This window comes from Vombatus ursinus, unplaced genomic scaffold (genome assembly GCF_900497805.2).
Source record: "Vombatus ursinus unplaced genomic scaffold, bare-nosed wombat genome assembly UNPS02014812.1, whole genome shotgun sequence".
In the NCBI taxonomy this organism is placed as follows: domain Eukaryota; kingdom Metazoa; phylum Chordata; class Mammalia; order Diprotodontia; family Vombatidae; genus Vombatus; species Vombatus ursinus.
In genome coordinates, this window is record NW_020954590.1 from 10,268,233 (window position 1) to 10,280,771 (window position 12,539).

At 36.9% G+C, this 12,539-nt stretch overlaps 1 pseudogene; it reads left to right on the top strand.

Annotated features, from left to right (window-relative positions):
* The first annotated feature begins 2,443 nt into the window (after nt 1-2,443).
* Nucleotides 2,444-12,539, top strand: part of LOC114053837 — a 112,603-nt pseudogene continuing 102,507 nt past the window's right edge.

A 12,539-nucleotide genomic window follows, 5' to 3' on the forward strand; every position in this document is an offset into this window, starting at 1 on the left:
GTGATTTGGTTTTCTTCTTTCTTTTTTTAAAAATCAAATTAGCTAAAATTTCCATTTTGTTTTTTTTCTTTTCATAAAACCAGATTCTAGTTTTATTTATTGGGTCAATGGTTTTCTTATGTTCAATTTTATGAATCTCTCCTTTGATTTTCAGGATTTCCAATTTGATGTTTAATTGGAGATTTTTAATTTGTTCTTTTTCTAGGTTTTTTTTTCTTTCAGTTGCACACCCAATTTATTGATCTGTTATTTCTATTTCATTGATGTAAGGGTTTAGAGATAGATATTTCCCCCTAAGTAGTCCTTTGGCTGCATCTCATAAATTTTGATATGCTGTCTCATTGTAGTCATTCTCTTTAGTGAAATTATTGATCATTTCTATGATTTGTTCTTTGAGACAATTACTTCATTGTCCATTGTACCTTTTAGCAAGATGTAGTTTCCTTCCTTATCTCTTTTAATTAGGTCTATTTTTTGCTTTTACTTTGTCTAAGATCAGGATTGCTACCCCTGCTTTTTCTTTTTACTTCAGCTGAAGCATAATAGATTCTGCTCCAGTCCCTTACCTTTGCTCTGTGTATATGTCTCTGCTTCAAATGTGTTTCTTGTAAGCAACATTTTGTAGGGTTCTTGTTTTTAATCCACTCTGCTATCTATTTCCATTTTATCAGTGAATTCATCCCATTCATATTTACAGTTATGATTACCAAGTATATGATTTATAGTTATGATTACTAGTATAATTCCCTCCATTGTATTTTCCTGTCTCCCTCCCTCCCTCTCTCTCGCTCTCTTTCTCTCTCTCTCTCTGCCTCTCTCCTTCTCCCTCCCTCTCCCTCTTCCTTTCTCTTACTCTCTCCTTTCAACCTGTCCCTCCTTCTGACTACCACCTCTCCAATCCATAGACCCTTCTATCAGACTACACCTTTCTCTTATCCCCCTCTCCTCCTATTTCCCTTCACGGTAAGATAGTTTTCTATACCCAACTGAATGTATATGTTATTCCCTATTTGAGCCAATTCCAACGAGAGTAAGGATCAATCATTGCCCCACCTCCTATCTTTCCCTCCATGTAACAGGTCTTTCATGGCTCTTCATGTGATATAATTTATCCATTTATTCCCTTCTACCTCTCCCTTCTCTCTTTTCCCAGTGAAATTCTCTTTCTCACCCTTATTTTTTTTTTGGGGGGGGGATATTAACCTATCACAGTCAATTTATCCATATACTCCCTCTAACTGCCCTAATAGTGATAAAGTTCTCAAGAGTTACAAATATCATCTTCCCATCTAGGAATGTAAACAGTTTGACCTTATCAAATCTCTTATGTTTTCTCTTTCCTTTTTACCTTTTTGTGCTTATCTTGGGTCTTGTATTTAAAATTCAAAATTTTCTATTTTAATCAGGATTGCTTAAAAGTTTCTGGTAGGTAATTCTTGGCTGTAATCCTACCTCCTTTGCCTTCCAGAACATCCTATTGCAAGTCCTCATTCCTTTAATGCAGAAACTGCTAAATCCTGTGTACTCCTGACTGTGGCTCCATGATATTTGAATTGTTTCTTTCTGACTGCTTTCAGTAATTTTTTTTCCTTGACCTGGACTCTCTCAAATTTGGCTGTAATATTCCTGGGGTTTTTCATCTGGGGAGCTCCTTCAGGAGGTAATCAGTGGATTCTTTCTATTACTATTTTGTCCTCTGATTCTAGAATATTAGGGCAGTTTTCCTTGACGATTTCTTGAAAGATGATGCCCAGGCTGTTTTCTTTTTTTTATCATGGCTTTCAGGTAGTTCAATAATTCTTAAATAATCTCTCTTGGATCTATTTTACTAATGAGATATTTCACATTTTCTTCTATTTTTTTCTTCTTTTGATTGAGTTTTATTGTTTCTTAATGTCTCACAGAGTCATTAGCTTCCGTTTGCCCAATTTTAATTCTTAAGTAATTATTTTCTTCAGTGAGGTTTTGAACCTTCTTTTCCATTTGACCAATTCTACTTTTTAAAGAGTTGTTTGCTTCAGAGAATTTTTGTACATCTTTTCCATTTTCTGTCCATTTACCAAGCTATTAACTCTTTTCATGATTCTCTTGCATCACTCTCATTTCTTTTCCCAATTCTACTTCTATTTCTCTTATTTAATTTTTAAAATCTTTTTGAAATCTTCCAGTTCTTTTTGGATATGATACCAATTCACATTTTTCTTTGAGTATTCACAGGTAGGCAAGAGTTTTCCTTTTCTGAGTTTGTGTTTTGATCTTTTCTGTCACTATTTTAACTTTCTATGATCAGATTCTTTGTTGTTTTTATTTATTTTTCCAGTCTATTTTGTGACCTTTGTGTTGAAGTTGGGCTCCGCTCCTCTATTGGATGGGGCACTGCCCCAAGATTCTTGCATAGGGTTGCAGGATTTTGCCATTGGCCTTTGCTGGGGTAAAGGGAATCATGGACTACTGGGTTTTACCACTGGGCTATTTCAGGGTCCTTGGGGCCTTGCTACTGATCTGTGCTGGGGGCTGCTGGGTCTGCCTACTGGACTGTCCTAGAGCTCGGGGCCTGGCTGCTGTCTTTCCCATAGGCTGCCTGTGCTGGACTGCACTACCCTTTCCCCCAGTGAGACAGATCTTTCATGGTAATCTTCTAAGTTGTCTTGGACTAGTAAATTGTTTCTCCTTCTGTTTGTTCTGCCACTGCAGAATACGTTATGAGGCATTATTTTATAGTTTTCTGGAGGTGAATTCAGGAAAGTTCAGGTGAATTCCTCCCTTACTTCACCATCTTGGCTCCACATCCTTTTTAAGAGATTAAAGTTTCAAAAGAAGAAAATTCAAGCTTGGTGTAAGGAAGAAATTCTAACAAATCTGAGCTATATCAGAGAAAAGACTGTCTTAGCCTGAGGCAGTAAGTTTCCCCCCTCCTGGAAAACTCCAATAAAAGACTAGAGGAGAACTTCTCAGGTAAATTGTCAAGAGGAATTCTTTTTGAGATTTAGTCTAAACTAGAAGGCCTCTCAATTTCCTTCCAGCTCTCAGATTGTGTGATGCTGTGAAAATTAGAGAGGTGGCAGTGAGAAAAAAACAGTAGATGGTGCCAGCAAACCAGCTTAGCTAACTACACAAAAACTGAAGCATTCTCCTGAAACAAGAGTCCTCTGAGAAGCAGAATTGATTCTGATCTCTAGGGCTAGACCCCTGGCAGCACATCGTTTGTTGTTGTTCAGTCATTTTTCAGTCATGTCTGATCTTTCATGACCCCCATTTGGGCTTTTCTTATCAGATACTCAAGTGGTTTACCATTTCCTTCTCCAGCTCATCTTATAGATGAGGAAACTGAGGCAAGTGGGGTTAAGTGACTTGTCCAGGGTCACACAGCTAGCAAGTGTCTGAGGTCAGATTTAAACTCACAAAGAGGAATCTTCCTGACTCAATACCTGATGCTCAATCCACTGTTCCACCGAGCTGCCAAAACAAGGACACATGCTTGTTGTTGATGTTTAGTCATTTTTGGTTGAGTCCAACCCTTTGTGATCCTTGGTAGGGTTTTCTTGGCAAAGAGACTGGAATGGTTTGCTATTTTCTCCTCTAGCTCATTTTACAGATGAATAAACTGAAACAAACATGGTTAAATGACTTGCACAGGGTCACACAGCTAGCAAGTGACTGAGGCCAGATTTGAACTCAGGAAGATGAGTTTTCCTGACTCCAGGCCCAGTACTCTATCCACTGCACCACCTAGTTTCCCCACAATACCATTAGTTTGCCTATTTTTAGCATTTGGTGTGAGGGGAAGAGAAGATGAAATGAGAATGGGCAGCAAAGGAGTTGATTACAAGAAAACAAATTGATATCAGGGCTTTATGTTTTTTAATAAACAATGACAACAACAGTCTTCCCAGAAAATATCCTGGGCTCAGTCAATAGTAGTAATTTTCTGTAGTAAATATGTATCTTATAGTCAATAAAGACAATAGCCCCTCTACATTTTCAGCCACAGCATTCTACAATGAGAACTAATGTTGAAAAGAATGACCCTGAGTCCCTATAAAGAAAATATTTGCCTAATATACTCCATTTACTAAGTTAGAATGGTGAAAAATGCTTTTCAGGGAAAAAAATATTTCTACAATCAAGAATAAAACAGAAGACTTTTTAGCTAACCTTTAGTCAGAAAGTTCTCTTGACTAGACCTCCTGTGTCCTAAATATTCAACTTATGAGCCTCATAAAATTATGAAAAACTCAACTGTGACATTTTCTTTACTGGACTTAAATATAAAATGCATCATTTTTGAAGATTTTTAAATATCTTATTCATGTTTTCCTTATGGGATCATCACCGGATCCCAGATTTAGCACTCAAACGACCCTACAAGACATCTGGTTAAACTCTCTTCTTTCTTTCTTTTCTTTCTTTTTTTTCTTTTTTTTTCTTTTTTTTGCTTTTTGGTGAGGCAACTGGCATTGACTGACTTGCCCAGGGTCACACAGCTAGTAAGTATCAAGTGTCTAAGGCTAAATTTGAACTCAGATCCTCCTGACTCCAAGACCAGAGCTCTATCCACTGCACCACCTAGCTGCTCCCAAACTCTCTTCTTTTACAGCTGAGGAAACTCACTTGTCCAAGATCACATATGTGGGCTTTTAGCCCAAGTCCTCTAAATCCCATTCAGTGCCCTTTTCTAATGTACCATACTGCCTCGGTTATTGAAATTAGCTTTCATAACCTAAGAACACACTAACTGATAAAAAGGAAGGCATATGCATTGAGAGGTAAGAGAAAACCCACTTTCTGAATAGGCTTTGTGGGGTGGTGGCCTTGGAGTCAGTATGAGCTGGGTTCAAGTCTCACATGTGCCACATACTTACTGGGTAACCCTAGGCAATCACCTAACTTCTTAGTACCCCAAGCAATCATGAGACTGAAAGTTGCTGAATAGGTGCTATTCTGCATTGTGGAGGGAATGTCCAAATTGGGAGTTCACTATATACCAATGAAATTATAGGAAAGATAGAGAGACAGAGACAGAGAGAGAAAGGGACAGAGAGAGAGAGAGAGAGACAGACAGACAGACAGAAACAGACTGAGAGTCAGAGAGTGACAAAGACACACAGAGAGACAAAGACAAGACAGAGAGACACAGAGAAAGGCAGAGAAAGAAACACAGAGACAGAAATATATAGACAGATAGTTGCAGACAGAGACAGAGATACAGAAAGACAAACAGAAAGGCAGAGATAGAAAATGGAGATAGAGAGATAGAAATAGAGACAGAGACAGAAACAAAGAAACAGAGACGAGGATACAGAGACAAAAAGACAGAGAGTAGAAAAGCAGAGACACAAAGACACAGAATGACAGGGACAAAGACTCAGAGACAGAAAGACTTAGTGGTTATAGAAGTAACCCCCAATGACCTGAGTTCAAATCCAATCTCAGACCAAACACTTGACACTTACTAGCTGTGTGACCGTGGGCAAGTCACTTAACCCCAACTGCCTAGGGAAAAAAAAAAAACTAGCTTCCAAGTCAAGAAGAGTTGGGTGCAAACCCTGCCTGTGACACATACTGGCTGTATGACCTAGAGCAAATGATTTAACCTCTCAATGTCCCAGGCAATTCTCTAAAGCCATAAGTTGTAGAACAGGTGCATATATTCATTGATAGAGAAATGTCTTCATGCCAGAATTCTCTATTACCAATGATATTTAAAATCTAGTTTTGTTGGTTTTTTAATTTTTTTTCATTTTTAAACCAGCTTTGGATAAAAAATATTGCCACAGATGAATTATAATAGAGATAACACATGCCAAACCATCTTGGCAACCTCAGAAGAACCATTTTAGGGTGGCCAGTTGGTCAGTCAGTCTCTACTAAATGTTGGCTGCCAGTGTGTGCAGCACTGCTTGGGGGCAGTTCAAAGTGGTATGAGAGATATTCTCTATTTTAAAAAGAATGTATAAATTAATAATTTAAAAAGTTTTTTTTTAAAAAATTAACTTTTCCTAACCCTAGAGGTACTTAAATATGGGAATAGTGGGAATTTATAGATTCAGACTATTATAACTTGAAGGAAAATTAAAGATCATTTAATCAAATACTCTTACTTTACAGAAGGAAACATGGGCCCAGAGAGGTGAAATTGTTTGTTTAGGACAAAAAATGGTTCAGCCAAAATTGGAGTTGGATTGGATGACTTCAGAGGTCCCTTCCAACACTCTATCTACGAGTCAATGAAACCAGGTCTCCTGGCCCCTGGGAAGAGTGTGTTTTCAATCATACCATGCTGCATTAAAAAAAAAAAAAATGGTTTTGACAATGCTTCTTAGTATCCTGATCTTCAGGGAAGTAAGTCTTGAATTCCTTTATTCAGCAATTGGCACACCTTTCAAATTCAAATGTGCTTTAGAAAATCATGCATTCTCCTCTATCTCACTGATGGAGAACTCAGGAACAGTTTACTCCAAGGTCATAGGGTATAGAGCTAGAAGTGCCCTTTTTAGATTATCTAGATTGACTCCCCTCACCACCCCTTCAGATGTGGAATCTGAGGCCTGAAAAAGTAAAGTAACATGCACACAGTTTGGAATTTGAAACCAGGGCATAGGATCATAGAATCAGATCTGGAAGGGGAACTGGGGACCATCTAGTACAATCTTTTTTCTATTGAAGATGAGAAAACTGAGGCCAGGAGAATCTAAGTGACTCCCCCAAAGTCAAGTAGATAGTATAAGGCAAATGTGAAATTTAAACTTGACTTCTTTGACTCCAGATCTGTTGTTCTCTCCTTGTGCCATGCTGCACACTATAAATCCAGGACTCTTTCCATTCCACAGCTGTTCTTTATTTTAAAAACAGAGAAACAAGGAAACCCAGGAGCAAGAATGCTAGTCAGGATGTGCCTTATTCTATGTTCACCACCAGATTTTCCAATAAGCACACATCCAGGTGTGTGGAACCAGTAGGAGGTCCATGTGTGTATTTGCATAGATTTGCATCCATTGTGCTTGTTCCTGTGTAGCATAGGTACTACACAGACTCCTCTCAGGCATTCTTGCCAAGAGAAATGTACCAAGTTACTACCTATTTTTGATGTCATTTTCTCTTCTCTTCCTTCTCGCCGATTTCATTGCTATTGATGATTCCTGACACTAGGAATATGTTACAGAGGGGAATAAGAGAGAAACCAGGTTTTGAAAAAGAAAATTTGGGGGAAGGGAAGGGCAGCAAGGACCAATAAAAATTTCTACCAGGCCAATTATGGACTCAGGCTAGTTTACAGGGCAATAGCTTAATATATTATTGGCATTAATTAAAAGCCAAACAATAATACCAAAGTAACCTTTAGATATTTCTTGATTTCAGGTTGGGGAAAGCTTCTTAAACAAACTGATCTTGGTTTTGCTAACTTGTAAATATATGATATTTTAGCCTGGTTTGTAAAGCTCACCTAGGAGGAAACTGCAAAAGAATTCTTTGGCAAGTCCCTTGTGAGTCCATCAAATGAGCTCAAAAGTCGCAGTTAGAAACATTTCTGAACTAAAGCAGACCAAAATGAGCAGACCATTTCTTGCCAAGAGCAGCTGTGGAAATGGAATTATAATTCTGCAACGTTGGACAACACCCCTACCCCCACCCCACTCACACAGACATACATGTGGTACACTAGGAAAAAGCATTCATGTAGTCTTTTAAAATAGGAAGATGTGTCCCATTGAATTGCAATTTGGTAATAAACCAATATTTGTCAAACACGTGAGAAGTGAATAAGTTGCAGCCACAACTTCTATACATGTGAATCCCTCAGCTAAAACACATTTAAAGAGTGGTTGGGTGTGAGTGTGTGTGTATGTGTGTGTGTGTGTGTGTGTGTGTGTTGTTAACTACTTTACAGTTTAAAAAAAATAGTACTTGACATTTGGAAGTGAAATGATATGTGTAAAGCATTAGTCAGATGGTGTCTCTTGCTTTATTGAATGAGCTCTGTGGAGTTTGAATAATTTCATTCTGGAACTCAGTATCATTACAGTTTCAGGAAGGGGGACCACAAATAATTTTGTTCCTTTAATACCTGAAATTTGTGGATTCTTTTTAAGGGTAGACTTGGTGAAACTAATGATACAAACAGTGTAACTTCTTTTGCTAAATGTGAGCTTTTTGAGAAGAGAATCCAATTAACAACAACAAAAAAACCTTCTCCATTGAGAATATACAATATTGAGGGTTTATATCATACCTTTGTTTCACAATGTTTCCAAGGTTTTTAGATCTCTGTGACTTTGTGGATTGTCATATACCGGAAAGAATGCTGGTCTAGAAGTTAGGAGACCTGGGTTTGAATCCTAGATCTGCAACTTACCTGCTGTGATTTGCCAGGGGAGGAGGGTATATGATGTGTTTAGGGAGGACTAGCACCTCTGATATAAGGGCTTGCTGAGCTCTTTTCTGGGCTTCTCATCTACCTTTGGTGTCCACCTGTTACCCAACTCTCACCCATGGCTTCAAGAAACTATAGCATGTGTAGTCACCACACCCAGGTAAAACCATCATGGTAGACAGGCTAAACCAGACTGAGGGTAACTGACAGGTCTCAGACCCCATCAGTGATGGGTTTGACATCATGGATGTCTACCCCAAGCATGTGAACACTTCCCTGGTGGAAAGAGTGGATAAGAACAATTTCTTCCAACAATCAGAAAGGTGGCTGAAAGCTCTGTGGAGCTTGGTCAGACATTGAAGATACTAAGATCATCCCTTGCATTCAGGGCCATTGCCAGTCACCGTCACTTTTGTCTTACCATTGGACTTCAATTACTCTGGAAGACAAAGTGAGGCTGACAACTTTATGCATCTCTGCCTAGTTTTAAGCCAATTCTCAAGAAAGTCAGGATATCACCCTGTGATGTCATCAGTTCTTTTCAAAAATGAAGGCAGAAAAACAATGTGACTTTGGCAAGTTATTTGATCTATACAGATATTATGTAAATCCCGCAAAATGAAGGAGATGAATTAAATGAAATGCAACTAAAGGATTGAGAGGAAGTGGGCATAGTAGAGAGAACACTGGTCTTGGAGTCAGGAAAAGTAGTTCAAATCCTGCCTAACTGTGTGACCCTAAGCAATTTAATTTTCCTCACAGAGCCTCAATTTCCTCATCTGTAAAGTTGAGATTATAATATTTGTACCACCTATCTACAGAGGTTGCTGTAAACTTTAAGACAGTATGGAAATATAAGCCTTGCTTATTTAAGGTCCCTTTTGCCTTTAAGAATTTATGATTCTCTGCTAGGTAGGGAAGAAGTGGATCAGAGTATTCAGCTTTATGGTATATTCAAATTAGTGAAACACAGTTATATTAAATCTCTGCTTATAGTCACAAAATTTAGGAGAGAAATAGACCTGTGGGCTAGATCCCATCACTAATATCAACATTTTGAGAACTTACAGGACATATTACATAATATAATAATAGGTAACTTTTTACATATCTTATAAGCTGTTGATTGTGCCAAATTCACTACATTTCCCAACTGAAATCTGGAAGTGAGTCAAAAATATTTATTGTGTAAATGAAGCCATTGCTGTAAGAGACTAGGATGAAGGACTATGGATGGTTCAGCAAACAACCATCACTGCTAATGAAAAAAATCTCCAAGTATATATCCTGCTGTTGGTAGGTCAGGGTCTTTATATTTGTCACCAAAGAAAAGCCTGTGAATTATTGATCAGTTTTTAAACAAAGAAGACATGATTATATTTAATATATACATAATATATAATATATAAATATTATGATACATGTTATATGACATGTGATATATAACATGTAAAGCTTGCCAATTCTGATGACCATTATAAATTGAGAAAATTTTAAAAATATGTAGCCTCTTTATTATGTCAGTATATTTGGAAATAGTTATACAGGACTGATTAAATGCAAAGACAAGCTGAATTACTAATTAAGTAATGCTAATTAAAAATAATTGTATTGAGTTACTGGACAATCCAAACTCCTTGACAATTGAGATTGTTTCATTCTTCCCCTGTTCAAAAGTAAGCTTCTTGAGAGTATGAACATTTTGTTTTCTTGTTTTGTATCCGCAATGCCTGGCACATAGTAAGAACTCAACAAATGCTTTATCTGTCTGATATTTTTAAATTTCAATTTAATTTATTTTTTGTTACATTTTAAGTTCCAAATTGTCTCCCTCCTTCTCTCCCCACCCCACACTAGAGAAGGCCATAGTTACACACATACACAGAAAGAGAGAGAGAGAGAGCTGTAAAACCACACTATGCATACTTCAATTTATCCATTCTTTCTCTGGAGATAGATAACATCTTCCTTAATAATTCCTTTGTAATTGATTTGAGTATTTATAATATTTGAATAAGATAGTTGTTCCCGGTTGCTCTTTGAACAATATTGTTATTATTATAAACAATGTTCCCTTGGTTTTGCTCATTTCACTCTTCATTCTTTTATGCAAGTCTTTCCATGTTATTTTTTTTCTAAAATCAACCAGCTCATCATTTCTTACAGCACAGTAGTATTCTATCACAACCATGCACCACAACTTGTTTAACCATTCCCCAATTGATTGGAAGCTCCTCCATTTCCAGTTCTTTGGTACCACAAAAAGAGAGGCTATAAACGTTTTAGAACATATGTTTTTTTTTTTCCTTTTTCCATGATCACCTTAGGAAACAGACCTGATTAGTGGTTTTGCTGGGTCAAAGTGTATACACAGTTTAATAACTCTTTGGGCACAATTCCAGTTTGCTCTCCAAAATAGTTGGATCAATTCACAGTTCCACCAACAGTGTATTAGTGTTCCAATTTTTCTACATCCCCTCTAATATTTGTCATTTTCCCTTTCTGTCATTTTAGCCAATCTGATAGGTGTGAGATGATATCTCAAAGTTGTTTTAATCTGCATTTCTTTAATCAATAATGATTTAGAGCATTTTTTCATGTGACTATATATAGTTGTCATTTCTTCATTGGAAAACTATTTGTTAGTATTTTTGACCATTTATCAATTAGAGAATGAATCATATTCTTATAAACTTGACAAAGTTCTCTATATGTTTGATATATGAGACCTTTATCTGAAAAACTATAAATTTTCCCAAATTTTCTGTTATCCTCTGATCTTGACTACATTGGTTTTATTTGTTCAAAACCTTTTTATTTTAAAAAAATAAAATGTAATCAAAATTATCCATTTTATATCTTACAATGATTTCTCTCTTGTTTATTCATATTTTTTTCTTTTATCCATAAGTCTGATAGTAATATGTTCCATATTCTTTTAATTTTCTTATGATACCTCACTTTATATCTAGGTCACGTATCCATTTTGACCTCATGTTGGCAAATGGTGTAAGATATTGGTCTATTCCCAATACACAGTAGCAAATGATTATAGTATCTGTCTAGTATTTATTTTCCTCCCCTCCCATCTTTTCCAGCAGTCTGCAATCTCAATCATCCACTCACTTTTTCAAATCCTCTCCCTTCCCATATTCTGCTTCATTTCCTACTTCCTTCAAACATGTCAAGTCTCCCCTATTCTTCCCCCTTCAAAAAAAAAACCCTTTCATTAAACTCCACCATCCCTTCAAGTTATAATCTTATATTTATCTTCCCTTTCTAGGCCAAACACACAGAAAAAGCTAGCTACACTCACTGTTCCTCTCTTCTCTTTTATTTCTTCAACCCTCTGAAATCTGACTTTGACATCGTGATTCCATTGAATCTGTTCTTTCCAAGGTAATAAATGATGCCATAATTGCCATAACCATCATTATTACTTCCTTCCAGACTGTGATGCAAATGGCCCAGGACCAAGAACCTTGGGAATGACAGTTTACCCAAGGCTATTTGCCCGGCTTCTAGCTCAGGCTTCATTATCAACACTGAGAAAAGGAATCACTTTGGAGAAGGGGTTACTTTATTTGTCATTATGAATACCAACTTAACTACCACCTTTAGGCAAATAATCCCAAGAGCCCTGGGAGTGGCTGCATCCTCAGACCAATAGTTTTGTTGGCTATCATACTGGTAAGAGCCTCACTGGAGATACAGCCTAGCAACTGCTTCTATGTGTACTAGAGCTTCTATGTCCTTAATAACCATAACTGCTGAAGATCCACAAAATAAAATTCTTAACGCCAAATTCCAAATACTTCAACATCAGAAATGGAGAAGATTGTCAGCAGAGATTACATTAAAGAATATTCATTATCATTCATTTTGACACTGCACTCTAAGGACAATGGGACCTTTACATCCATCTGTCTTACAGCTAAAAAACTTCTATATGTGTTGTTTCCACTATTAGAATGTGAGGTCTTTTCAGGCAGGTCTATTTTTGTTTTTCTTTGTCTACCCAGCACTTAGCACAATATCTGGTACCTAGTTAATGCTTTATGCAAGTTTTTTCATTAACTGCTTTGCACATGATAAATGGATTAATAATTTTTTTTTATTCATTCACGGTATTTCCTAATCTTTCTTGACCTTTTTGATGCATTTGATA